The 14225-nt window shown below is 41.5% G+C and overlaps 1 protein-coding gene across 1 annotated transcript in view; it reads right to left on the bottom strand.

Moving 5' to 3' along the window:
- Nucleotides 1–14225, bottom strand: part of SNX10 (sorting nexin 10) — a 94692-nt gene that overhangs the window by 34845 nt on the left and 45622 nt on the right. The gene's annotated exons all lie outside the window — the stretch shown is intronic.

Below are 14225 nucleotides of genomic sequence, written 5' to 3'. Positions count from 1 at the left end.
TACAAAAACCTGACTCTAAACTTAGAGCAGCAGAATATCGAGCTCTTAGGGACTTAAATTTACTTCTGCAGGAAAGTGGATATGATAATGAAGAGATTTGGGAAAATCTAAGCGACTCATCAGATGAGGAAAATACACAAATACACGGTAAGGATCAAACTCCCATTAAACAATTTAGGAGAAAATCTCCAAAATTTCCTCAACTCAATCAAAACCCAACAATAGCTCTCTTCGTCAGGCAAGTCTCTAAAGACATTGATAAACTTAACACTCACTCCAATAGAGATAACCTCCCCCCGGACCAACGTAAAGCTTTAAAAACCCTCCAAAAAAATAATGATATCACTATTAAACCCAGTGATAAGGGGGGGAACATTGTTCTTATGAACAACATAGATTATGAAAAAATGTGTCATCAACTTCTAGACAATAAAACTTGCTATCAGAAAATATCAGCCAATACAATCTCAAGATTCAATGAAGAATTTTATGCCATCCTTGATGGAGCCAGGGAAACAGGTATAATTACGACAGAATTGTGGGAGTACATGAGGACACCACATCCTCGTACCCCCACTTTTTACTGTCTACCAAAGGTCCACAAAGACCTAAAAAATCCACCAGGCCGCCCTATAATATCTGGGAATGGCAGTATCACGGAAACTGCAAGCCGTGTGGTGGATGCCCACTTAAGACCATATGTCACAGGTTTAACATCCTATACCAAAGATACTATCCATATGCTTCAGATTCTAGAGAATGTTACCATACCTCATAATGCTATCCTAGCGACTATAGATGCAGAATGTTTATATAATTCTATACCACATGACAAAGGCCTCTCTGCTATAACCAAAATTTTGCAACAGAGTGGGCATCAGGAACAAAACTATAATGACTTTATTTTAGACATTTTGAAATTCATTTTGGAACATAATGTGTTCTCCTTTCAGGGCTCCCACTACCTCCAGGTACAGGGAGTAGCGATGGGGACCTGTTGTGCCCCATCCTACGCAAACCTGTACCTGGGGGAGTGGGAGCATAAAATCATTACCAGTGAAGACTTGTCGATGTACTTCTGCCACGTTGTTCTATGGCAGAGGTACATCGACGACATCTTCCTGGTATGGGATGGCCCGGTGGAGCTACTGGAAGAATGGCTTACTAGATTAAATAAGAACAATATGAATTTGTTCTTTACTATGCACTATGACTCAAAATCTGTGGACTTCCTGGATATTACCATCAACAAAAGTGATGAGGGTTATATAACAACAACCTTATTCAGGAAATCCACAGCGGGAAATACCCTGCTGCATTCAGCTAGTTTTCACCCCGAACCTCTTAAGAGGTCAATTCCATACTCACAATATCTAAGAATTAAGAGAAACTGTTCCTCTGAAGGTGACTTCAGGAAAAAGGCAGGTGAATTAACGGAGAGACTCCTCGAAAGGGGATACTCGAAGACCTGTCTTAGGAAAAATTTCAACAGGGTACAAAACATGAAAAGACAGGACCTACTTTTCAAAACTCCCAAGAAAAACGAAATCCCTCAAAAGAATCCACCAAGAATAATTCTGAATTATTCCAATGAACATGATAAAATCTATGGGATTCTTAAAAAGCATTGGGCAATATTGAGGGAAGACCCTACTCTCCAACATATAGTTACACCATCTCCAGCTATCACCTACAGAAGAGCCACCTCCATGAAGGACAGTCTTGTCCAAAGTGAATATAGGGGCTCAAATAGAGAAGACCCCTGCAGGGATAAAGGGACATTTCCCTGTGGCAATTGTGACCAGTGCAGGGTGATAGTTAGATGCAAAACCACTAGGCTTCCCAATGGTGAATTATTTCACCCCAAACATTTTGTTAACTGCAAAACCAAGGGGGTCGTGTATCTGATGCGATGTGAGTGTAAGGCTTTCTATGTTGGGAAGACCAAACAAGAATTTGGAAAACGTATTAGCCAACATATGCAAAGCCTAAATATTGGTAACTTATATCTGCCACTTGGCCGACATATGGCCATCACCCACAGATACAGGACCCCCAAGGTAACTTTTTGTGCCCTGGAGAGGGTGCATGTTCCGGCCAGGGGGGGTGACTGGAACAAGCAGCTACTCCAGCGGGAAATGCGCTGGATTGTGAAGCTTAGGGCCACCACCCCCCCTGGCTCAAACGAAATGGAGAGTTATAGACCCTTTCTGGAGGGATTTTTCTCTGGAAAGACGGACTAATGGGTCCCCCCACATTAGCTCTATTTCGAATACTCAAACGTTGATTTGTATATAGTTTTCTGTCAGTTCTATAGACTTTCTTGATGTCTCCCCTGTTTGTTTGTCAGGGTTCTTATCACTAACTTCTCCTCCTTCCCCTTATCAACTTCTCCCCTTTTTTCTTTCTCCCTTTACTCCTACTGAGTATTCTGAGGATATATATTTATAAGTATGAAATCTTTTAGGAAAATACAATGTCTTTAAGTGGGTTTATTTAAGAATGATTTACTTGTTATACAATGTATGTATTATATTCATTTTCATGAACAAACTATGTGATTGCAGGATGCGACCACTATTTTCTTCCTCGATATAGTGAGATTAAGGGATATTCCCCTATTTATAAAAAACATATTTCCAGGGATTTTTCCCATTTTTCTTATCCCCATTTCTTTATTTCTTTTTTCTCCCTTTTTCTATTTTTTCCCTCCTTCCGCCTGGTGGGTTCACCAGCGGCTTTGGAGCCATAACCTTGCATAGCACGGTTTGGTTCTGTTCTTTTTTTGGGGAGATTACCCACAGCATAGGAGCCCGGCACGGGTGAGACATTCTCCAATGGAGATCCCCATTCAATAGGGATGTCCTCATTTAACAACTGGAGAAATCAGCGTCTTTTCAGCTGGATCAATTCCCGACAATTCTTTCGGGAATTCCATGTCTGAACCCCGGGTGAGCTCAGGGGGTTAAACGCTATCTCCCGTGCCGGGGCGATATCTGATAGGATTTTCCTTCTCTGTCAACCAGTACCATGCCGTTCTTTACAACAAGTAATCTATATAGATACATATATAACTGAGGTTTTGTTTCATTATGCATCAATGGTCTGATCATATTTATGATCGGATTCTTCAGTGTTATATGTTCATTTCTCTTTCTATTCTTCACCGTTATTTCACTCTGTCTTTTGGTGGTGTCCACGGACCGCGAGAAACATGGGCGGACATATAGCTATGCCCATCCGTAAGTCAGGGCGGAAGTATGTCTCTGACGGCGGCTACGTGGTACGCTTCAACAATAAAGACTATAAGGGCGGATGTGTCATCACCGTAGACTTGCGAGATTTCCCGCGAATTAGGGAAACGGAGGTGACGACATTGCAGTGCGCCGATTAGACGCAATCTCGCGAGACTCAACGAGAATTCACGGCAATGGCTTGATATTTAAGGAAACGCCGAGAGTCAGTCCGGAGAGTTATCTCTCCGTGACATGACAGGTCTATTGCCGATTTTTCCTACAATCAGTGAGTATGCCTTAGGGGACTTAAACAGCCTGTGCTAGGCTTTGACTCCACATAAGGGGATTTTTGTTTTGTTACCTTCAGGATACTGGATGGAATCTATAAGGCTGCGCTATTAAGCCTTGGGACCTGTTTGACGGCCAACGCTTATGGATAGCAACTAGATGTTTTACGTTCCACCTACATTAAACGGTATTTATACGTTATCTTAACGGGCAAGATTCATGTATGGCACATTTTCATATATGGGGAACTAGATGAATATATTCTTCTTTTTTATATATTGTTGCAGGCATTTAGTTGGTATTGATACCGATAAATACTGCAGCCCTTCAAGTGGTGGGGATACTATGGACAACCCACCTCAATATTGAGGTAAGACAGTCCAAATCTCAATAATCCATTATATATTTCTTTCCCTTTTTTTGGGGGGGGATTTATTTCTCCTCCATATAAAGTTATATATTATCCATGTATCTGTCCTAGATTAATATCCAACATCGACCTGAAAATCTGGGAATACATTTTGGAATAGAGATTTTATACATACCCGTGTGAATATTATATCCATAGAAGTCAATAAAGACACCATGGATGTTTCACATTAATACGGAGGTAAGGCATCCGAAATACCAAGGATATAATATATAGTCTACCGTGGTTAATGGATATATTTATTCTGTTGGTTCCCTGTTTTTCCTCTTTTTTTTTTCCTTTTTTTTTTTTTTTTTTTTTTTTTTTTTTTTTTTTATCAGAATTTACCATCTGTCAAGTCCTGAAGGCACCCCCATTGGAGGATAACCATCACAAGTTGTTAGGAACTCTTTCCTTCTTCTTATACTTGGAGAGAATTTTTTCTCTTCCCCTTTTTACATATTAAACATTTTGATCATCATAACAGGTGAATTGATTCATAGTCTTCTACATATATGGTGGTTTAAATTTATGGAACCCCCCCTTTTCACTGATAATGAATTATTATCTTTAGGTAATGAATATTATGAGTTAATATCTGACTCTTGCTCCTACACTGTGGGATTACTATATATCCCCCCCTTTCAGGACAGATATTTCTGGCTCCAAAGGTCTGCAGGTATGTGAACTCTCACCATGTGATATGCTTGCTTTTTTCTTTTTCCTTCTCTTTTCTTGCTTAATTTTCTATAGGGTATAAGATAAGGTTTCTGATTTATTGATGGCTAATTCAGCCAGGAATGTCTCTCACAATAAGATGGAGTAATATGTTGTCGCAACTACAAAAAGTATCCATGTTAATGATTTGATATATAATATTTAGCCATTATTTTGCTTTGTTCTTTTCTTTTTACATTTTTTTTGATTTATTTCTGGCATATGCTTTTCAGGAATATACACAGATTCCCTGAGGAAGATTCTGGTATTATACAATTCTTCGAAACGCGTTGGACTCTGTTGTGTACCTGTAACATTGTATTGTATCACATGTTTATTTATACCGTTACATATGTAATATAAATTACCTTGATGATTTTTCTTATAATTACTTTTCTCAATAAATTATTTTATTCTAAATTAATCTTTCCTATGAGAGATAATTACTAGTTGCCCTTAAAGTCCCACCCACCCAAAAAAGGGGGTTAGTCTTCTTTCACAATTTTCATGGGATTATGGTAACATCTTACCTGGAAACTACCTACATATCTTTACAAGATATAAAACTAAATTTTTTCGTGAAGAATCAACAAGTGGGACACAATCATGAAGTGGAACAAAATTTATTGGATATTTCAAACTTTGTTAATAAAAAACTGAAAAATTGGGCGTGCAAAATTATTCAGCCCTTTACTTTCAGTGCAGCAAACTCTCTCCAGAAGTTCAGTGAGGATCTCTAAGTCCCCGTTCACACTGGGGCGACCTGTGAGGCGACCTGGTCGCCTCACAGGTCGCAGTAGGTCGCCTTCCATAGGGAAGCTGCGGACCCGTTCTAATAGGAGCAACACAAGTCGCTCCGACTTAGAAAAAGGGTCTGGAGCTTCTTTGGGGCGACCCGGAGCGACCGTCATAGACTTCAATGTTATGAAGTCCATGCCGGCCGCTCCGAGGTCGCGGCGCGCTGCTCACACCGCGACCTCGGAGGTCGCCCCAGGAAGTCGGATCGCCCCAGTGTGAACGGGGCCTGAATGATCCAATGTTGACTTAAATGACTAATGATGATAAATAGAATCCCCCTGTGTGTAATCAAGTCTCCGTATAAATGCACCTGCACCGTGATAGTCTCAGAGGTCCGTTTAAAGAACAGAGAGCATCATGAAGAACAAGGAACACACCAGGCAGGTCCGAGATACTGTTGTGGAGAAGTTTAAAGCCGGATTTGGATACAAAAAGATCTCCCAAGCTTTAAACATCCCAAGGAGCACTGTGCAAACGATAATATTGAAATGGAAGGAGTATCAGACCACTGCAAATCTACGAAGACCTGGCCGTCCCTCTAAACTTTCAGCTCATACAAGGAGAAGACTGATCAGAGATGCAGCCAAGAGGCCCATGATCACTCTGGATGAACTGCAGAGATCTACAGCTGAGGTGGGAGACTCTGTCCATAGGACAACAATCAGTCGTATACTGCACAAAGCTGGCCTTTATGGAAGAGTGGCAAGAAGAAAGCCATTTCTTAAAGATATCCATAAAACGTGTCATTTAAAGTTTGCCACAAGCCACCTGGGAGACACACCAAACATGTGGAAGAAGGTGCTCTGGTCAGATGAAACCAAAATCGAACTTTTTGGCAACAATGCAAAACGTTATGTTTGGAGTAAAAACAACACAGCTCATCACCCTGAACACACCATCCCCACTGTCAAACATGGTGGTGGCAGCATCATGGTTTGGGCCTGATTTTCTTCAGCAGGGACAGGGAAGATGGTTAAAATTGATGGGAAGATGGATGGAGCCAAATACAGGACCATTCTGGAAGAAAACCTGATGGAGTCTGCAAAAGACCTGAGACTGGGACGGAGATTTGTCTTCCAACAAGACAATGATCCAAAACATAAAGCAAAATCTACAATGGAATGGTTCACAAATAAACATATCCAGGTGTTAGAATGGCCAAGTCAAAGTCCAGACCTGAATCCAATCGAGAATCTGTGGAAAGAACTGAAAACTGCTGTTCACAAACGCTCTCCATCCAACCTCACTGAGCTCGAGCTGTTTTGCAAGGAGGAATGGGCAAACATTTCAGTCTCTCGATGTGCAAAACTGATAGAGACATACCCCAAGCGACAAGCGACTTACAGCTGTAATCGCAGCAAAAGGTGGCGCTACAAAGTATTAACTTAAGGGGGCTGAATAATTTTGCACGCCCAATTTTTCAGTTTTTTTAATTTGTTAAAGATTGAAATATCAAATAAATTTCGTTCCACTTCATGATTGTGTCCCACTTGTTGATTCTTTATAAAAAAATTACAGTTTTATATCTTTATGTTTGAAGCCTGAAATGTGGCAAAAGGTCGCAAAGTTCAAGGGGGCCAGATACTTTCGCAAGGCACTGTAAATTACACATGTTTATATGTGCATGGTGTTTAGAAGTTTATGTGCTAAGAGTAGTTCTTCTGGCTACAATATTCATTTATTCTAGACATTAGAATGCATTTCCATGTATTTCAGTGTGTTTTTTTGTGTGTTTGTGCATAAATTATGCCAGTAAGCGTCTCCATGAACATAGACTTGGGGCATTTTTATTTATGCATCTAAATGCTGCTTTAAAATACAAAATCTGATTGTGATATACATGCACACATTGGCTAAAATATAGAGCTGCATTCAAAAGGCATATAAAAAAAAAAATAGAAAAGCTGCATTTTTTCTGCCCATGTGCACGAGGCCCAATGCTTTTTATTTAAATCATTTAAAAGATGGCACTTTGTGCATTGCCATCACTGAGTGCCCACAACTTTAACGTCTGAGGAGGTGTGCCGCTTCCACATACACCAGGCTGGACTGTGGTGCAATGGTTATCAGAACAATAGCACCCAACAGCTATTTGAACAGCCAATACTACTAATAGTCACACCAATAAGACTCCATAGTGAAAATGAGAGTTTATTGAAGTGTAACGCTAGAATCTGTTCGGCTACATGCACACAGGTGGCTGGGGGAAGATAGTTTGCGGCTCAGAGGCAGGTAAAACGTACTGTAAACAGACAGACTGAGATGCCACTGGAACACCATTGCTGGACACAAAGGGGTTGGTTTACTAAAACTGGAGAGCGCAAAATCTGGTGCAGCTCTGCATGGAAAGTCGGAAACCAAACTGTCTGCATCAGAGGCTCCATTTGTCTGACCATACAACTACTACTTAGAGGATTGCAGCAACAGCCATTGATTTACGCAAACTACAACACCTAACAGCAGCCCCAGCTGGCCAACTATGTTTGCGCACAATATGTGCATGCAGCGTTTAGCCTGGTCCGCAAGAATTCCCACATTCTCACTGCAGAACACCAACATAACACACTAGATATGTATCCTCTTGTGTGATCCTGTAGCTACATACAAAATTTATTGCAGTTTATGCAGCACACAGTAACAATAAAAAAATAATCACCGACTGCCATGGCAGCATTAATTTAAAGAGAAAGACTACTATGGTATTTTAATCTCCTTTATAACACTGGTGAAGATGGTAGCGAAGCAAATCTAGTGCACATTTAGGGGCTCTTCTCTACCCCAGCCAGAACCACTACCGTGGGTGTCTTGTGGTAACACATTTATGGACGCATTTAGGGTCCCATAGTATTCTGATAGGGTGGCCCACTAGAGTGTTCGGTGTGGGGGATCACTAGAATGTCAAAAGGGCCACAGCATTGACCAAAGCTAATCTACAGCTGTGGACACTGGCAGACATTTTTTGGGCGAACTCTGGTTCTATTTCAACATAGATCTTTGGCAAGAATTTTACTGTACTGACAAGTTTCTAGACTGTAAGCAGAGTGAGTCACTGTTGGGAAGCAGGTATGATTGGGGTAAGTATTTTTGTACAGGGCTCTGTATCTGCTAGAAAATGCACAGTCCTACTCTTTCCCTGACACTTTCCCTGTACCCAGGTTCCTTGAAGTAGTTGTAAACCGTTACATATACCCAGTGAAGTGGTTGGTCTCGGGTGATACAAAGATATAACAAATCCTCCTAAATACATTGTACCCTTTTATCTGCAGCCTTTTTTCTCTACATCCATTTCAATTTCAATTTCAATATTTATCAAGCTTGTCTGAAAGGTCAGAAAAAAAAAAAAAAAAAAAAGGGGGGACGGAGAGTTGAAACTATGCTCTGCAAAGCTCAGTGAGGAGGGCCTCAGAGCTCACTGAGGTGCAGGGAAGGGAAAGGGGCGAAGTGGGAAGGGGACAGCTCCCCCCCCCCCCTTTTACACAGCATACAGGAACAGAGAGCTGAGGCTGTCAGTCAGCTGGAGATCTCTCCCCTGTCCTCTCGCTTATCTCCCCTGGTGTCAGGAAAACTTGTCAGAAGAGATTCATGCTGATGGAACAAAGCAGCAGACAGAAATTACACTTAAGCCCCGTACACACGTGCAGATTGTCGGCCGTAAATATTTGGCCGACGACCGATCGGCCGATTGTAGGATTGTTAGTATGATGCTTCCGACAGCGCATTTTCGGCCGAACAGAATCTGTCGTGCAGGCATTAAAATTTTTGTTGGCCAACACCAGAACGGCCGATTGTTCGCCAGTCAGTACAGATTTCGGCCGACAGACAGCAGATTTGCAAGACTGGGCATGCTCAGAAAAGAAAAAAAGACAAGGAAAGTTAACCATCACATGACATCACTTCTGCAGTCGGCTGTTGTTGGCCGACAAAATTCGTGTGCAGTCTTTTTCAGTTTTCAACAGACACGACAGCCCTGGACAAAAGACGGCCGATCGTTTGGCCGACGATCAGTACGTGTGTACGGGGCTTTAGTGCTCTGGATTGAGACAAGTACACACTATAGGAGGGATATGCTTGATTCATATTTTATGTCTGAAATGTACAAGCACTTTAAAGCGGCAAACTGTACCTGAAGGTGCATTTCATATTATTGCCTTTTGTTCTAATGTCTTTTATAGACGACTGATCCAAAAAAAAAAAAAAAAAAAAGGTATAAAGAGAAAGGAAAGTTCAACAGCTTTCCAAAAGGAAGCATGGCAGAAAGTTTTTGAGAGCTCTGAGTGTAGTACAATAGCCTAAGTAAACAATCATTTTCATTTACATTGAATCAGGTAAGCCCTCAATACTATCAAGTTGTTGGTAAATCTAAAGACAATAGCACAATCAGGTTTTAATCCAGGAGACCAGTTTTAAGCAGGTCATTCGAGGCTTATTAAAAAACAGTTGATTCCTCCTTTCATGCTGAACAATGTGGGAATCTCCACTCCCAACAATTGTATACGATAGATGAATTAACTGTTCAGCCAATAGTTTTTCCACCCTGCAACATTGATTTTTAAATCAACTTGTCAAGCCAGTTGGCCCAACCATAGCTTGAATTTTAGCTGATTCTGCAGAAATTGATCAAATTTCAAACAAGCAGTCTATGGCCAGCTCTAGGCTTGATGTAAACTAGACACACTTTGGGGCCGATTTACTAAAAGGCAATAGTGCATAGTCTATTTTGCAAGAGCAGTTACTCCAGGGCTTAGCAAATAAGGGAGTGCTCTGCTGACTTCCATCAACAATCATGTGCAAGCAAAAATTTGGTTTTGTTTTTTTTCCTTGCATGTGATTAAGTATTCTTGGTAAAGTGAAGCTACCTCATTTACTAAGCTCTAGAGCGGGGGCCTCCAAATTTTATAATAAAAAAGGGACAGTTTACTGTCCTTCAGGCTTTAGGGGGCCAGACTGCAGCCAGTGGGAGTAGAAAATGCCCTGGCATCAGTGCCCCATTATTGGTTTTAATGGGAGGAATAGAGCCCTATTGTTGGCATCAATGGGAAGAATAGTGCCCGATTGATGGTGTCAGTAGGGTTTTTGCTGTCCCATCATTGGTGTCAGTTGGTGGAATAGGGCCAGATAATAGCAAGCAAAGCACCACATTGGGCCCCAGGGTCGCAGTTTGGACACCACTGCTCTAGAGCAACTGTACATGGAAAAGTGCACAGTATTTGTCTTTAGAATATCTACACCTTAAAACTATTTTCCAGTACTACAAAAGAATTGACAGATCCAACACACACCCTTTCTTGAAAATCTGTATGTTTGGGACCAGGTTTCCCAGCATTTTTATCTTTTTTTCCTTCAAAGGCCTGCAACATCAAAAAAATAAATAATAAAAAAAAAGTGATCCATGGAGAGCACTTGTCAACTCCGAACATTCCATCCTTGGGAAATTTTGCTTAGCTGTGCACTGCCACTGGTACAATAACACATTCTTTGGTTTGGCTGGCTTATTAGGAAGCTTCTCTTTCCCAATTTCCTAGCTTCCACGCGAATCCTGAGGCTTAAGCGGCAAGTCATGGACCTAAAAAAAAGGTTGCATATTTTTGCTGGGTCTGTGCCGACTCAAAGCCCAAGACAACAAGGCAATTAGCACCAAGATAAGTTAGGAATAGCAGCCCCCATATTTCTGCCAGCACAGGTTCCCAATATAGAGTATTCCTTTTTTTGCTGTAGTTAAACAAAAAAAGGAATACTCTATATTGGAGGAATGGTTAGAACCTCTGCCAGGTACATATTTCAAGAATCAAAAGACATGTATGGAGCACTGGATTGTTTGTTCCAGTAACTATTCAGTTCAGGCTGAGATCTACTATCTGTACAATTTCCTTGTTAGGTAGATGTCCAAGGAATAGGACCGTAGGCCGGTCAGTGTCTCAGATAGATTGGCGTACAAGGGCAACAGCACCAGACATGTGTGAATGTCCTGTTTTTCTTAGAAATCATAGTAAAATGGTTGTTAAGCCACTCTGACCTCTTTATACTATTCACTCTGTCTCCTAATGCTGTGTATCGGTGTGTGATTTTTTTTAAATGCAGTCTAAACCTGCTTTCAAAGCGGCACTACGTGACCGGCCACCTCTCTCCTTATATGACAGCTTCAGCAGGAGGGGCCGAGATTCCTTGCTGACGTCAGCTGGGAGGAGGAGGAGAGCGGCAGCAAGTCACGTGAGCACCGCTCTAAAAAGTAGGTATAGACGGAATGTGTTTTTTTAAAATTCACACACACACAGGGGCACACAGCATTAGTGGACAGAGAGGACAGTATAAAAATGTATTGTAAAAGGTAACTGATGCTAAAAAACGTCAACCACCCGCCCGGCGCTAAAATATATATATAAATCAGTGTAAGGTATAAAGAAATAAATATATCTACTCAAATCATGAATAAATAGTAAATAAAATCATGTAGATAAAATCATGTAAAACATGTCACTCTGTGCATCCTTTTAATGCACTAGCTGCCACTGTAAACGTAAAACTTGCAAAATCAAATGTATAATAATAGCCCAATCTGTGCGTCTCAGTTCGTTATATCATACATTCAGCGGCGCTTCAGCACACACAATGTATGTGTGCAAGTATATTAGTCAGTTCCTGCAGTGCTTCAGAGCCTGCAATTGCAAACTAGTCCCAACTCCACAGGATGTGCAGTCACAGCCAGCAAAAAGATTTCTCCTCTGATGTTCAGCACCAGTGATTGTACACACAGTATCACTAATCCTTCACCACACCGACTGTGCACCCCTATGAAGTGGCCACTCACCGAATTGCCCTTGAAATATCGCCTTTATGCATAAGCTGCATGAGCCCTTGCTTCTAGTCGGTCTGTCGTCTCTTAGGCACGTCCAGATCCTATCCGTCCACCAGGGGTCACTATCAGGCTGTATTTCTCCTCAGTGCAATTTGTAAGCAAACGACATGAAGCAAGAGAGTAGTGTAATACTGTTTCGACTTTATTAATTAAATAAAACTTCCCTCCCCTTCAGCGTATATGCTTACATTTCAATCACCCTTTGCACGCATATCATAAACACAGAGGCTTTGAAAGGCACCGCCGCTCGCCGACCGCGAGCTAGTCCCTGCTGTGGATTACAGCGCTCCTGCGGCTAACAGGCGAGATCCAGAACAACAGCGGTATCCTCCCTTCGTCTCCTCAGCAGCAGCGTACGTGCATCCTGACCGGTTTCGTCTGGTAGACTTCAACAGGCATGGAGGGGCGGGCACTGTCACTAGCTGACAGGCAGGGAGGGGACAGGGGAGAGCAGAGGAGAGCTGCAGATGATGGAGGCATGTAAACTGACCACGGTGTCAGGGCTCAGCAGCCATGATATACCATGGTCAGTTTACAGAGGGGAGGTTAGAAACTGGCAGGATCAGCCAGGTTTTTTTAGGTTAAACAAGGGGCCAAATTACACAGCACAGTAACATGCTTTAACACAGGGGTGTTAGGCAGGGGTTAAATAACTGTAACCACAGTATGGGATGGTTCTCCTGGAGGTCCAAGTGATCCTCAATCCCTGTATTCTTATGAATGGTAACCGGGGGAAGAGGTGGATATATATCCTCGCCTTAGTGTTCTATGATAGGTGTAACTCCAGCCACGGTATACAGGGAATAAACAAGAGGGGGACACATAGCGTAATCCTGTTTATGTAAGCTTTATTTTGTAGATAACATAGGGTACTCCCAAATAGATACGGTAGGCGGTATACAGCATGTAAAAGGGAACGTCTAGTAAGCCAGCAGCTCTCGTAGGTCCTTTTGGTCACTTTATAATTATCTAGGTTTTCAACTTCCAACTACACAGTGCACCAGCCACCATTATATTAAATATTATACATTAAACTGATTTTTTGGAGTTATCCTTTATCAGCACAATTTATATTTATTTATATTTATCACTCAGTCACCTTACTAGGCCAGTCACTGGGCCTAGATCACATCACCCAGTAACTTTATCTATACATGTATGGAATGCTTAGAGTACATATTTATTGATTTATATTGGTCAATTTTATATGTATGAATCACTCAGAGTTTATGGTTTATAATTTTTGTTTGATTTGTATTACATGTCTATTGATTTATACTATTGATAGTGCAACTCTATCAGTCAACACATATTTATTATATTTTCCACCTATTTCCAGGCAGCGCCACTTCCCTTCCCCTTTAGTTTTTATTCTTTTGATATAACCGGAGGTTATATTCAAGGGAGGCTGCATCCTATTTTCCCAACCCTTTACCCATAGCGCAGGACTTCTTTACATTTTTAGATATGAAAAATGTTTCCAATGGGGACACCTGTTCTGGTGCCAACTGTCTAAGAGCAAACACCAAGTACTAGTAATTTTCGTAGGTTTGATCGGGATAGAGAGATTACGCATTTTAAGTATACCCATGCAAGGTGCTTTTACTACATGGGTACTAAGGTATTATTTTGGGCTGATGACACTAAGAGGAGATACTTCACTATACAGATCTCAAACAGAGCCAAACCAGCTGAGTGTTATAGCCATTTGCTCCCCATTTAGACCTGTAATCGCAGCACCTAGTAGCGGAACGCATTCCAGCATTGACTTCCTTTGCGGCTCGGAGAGGTTTTGTAAATGAATGCAGAGAGCTGCAAAGTCAGTCAACACTAGAACAATGCAAAAATGGGAATTGTGTTGTGCTTATTTGTTAAAGGAACGAGGATCATCATCTGGGCTCTGCAGGGGGCGGGAGTGGCTGGC

Source organism: Pelophylax lessonae (assembly GCF_965119305.1).
Source record: "Pelophylax lessonae genome assembly, chromosome: 5".
Lineage (NCBI taxonomy): Eukaryota > Metazoa > Chordata > Amphibia > Anura > Ranidae > Pelophylax > Pelophylax lessonae.
This window is presented reverse-complemented; position numbering and strand designations above follow the sequence as displayed.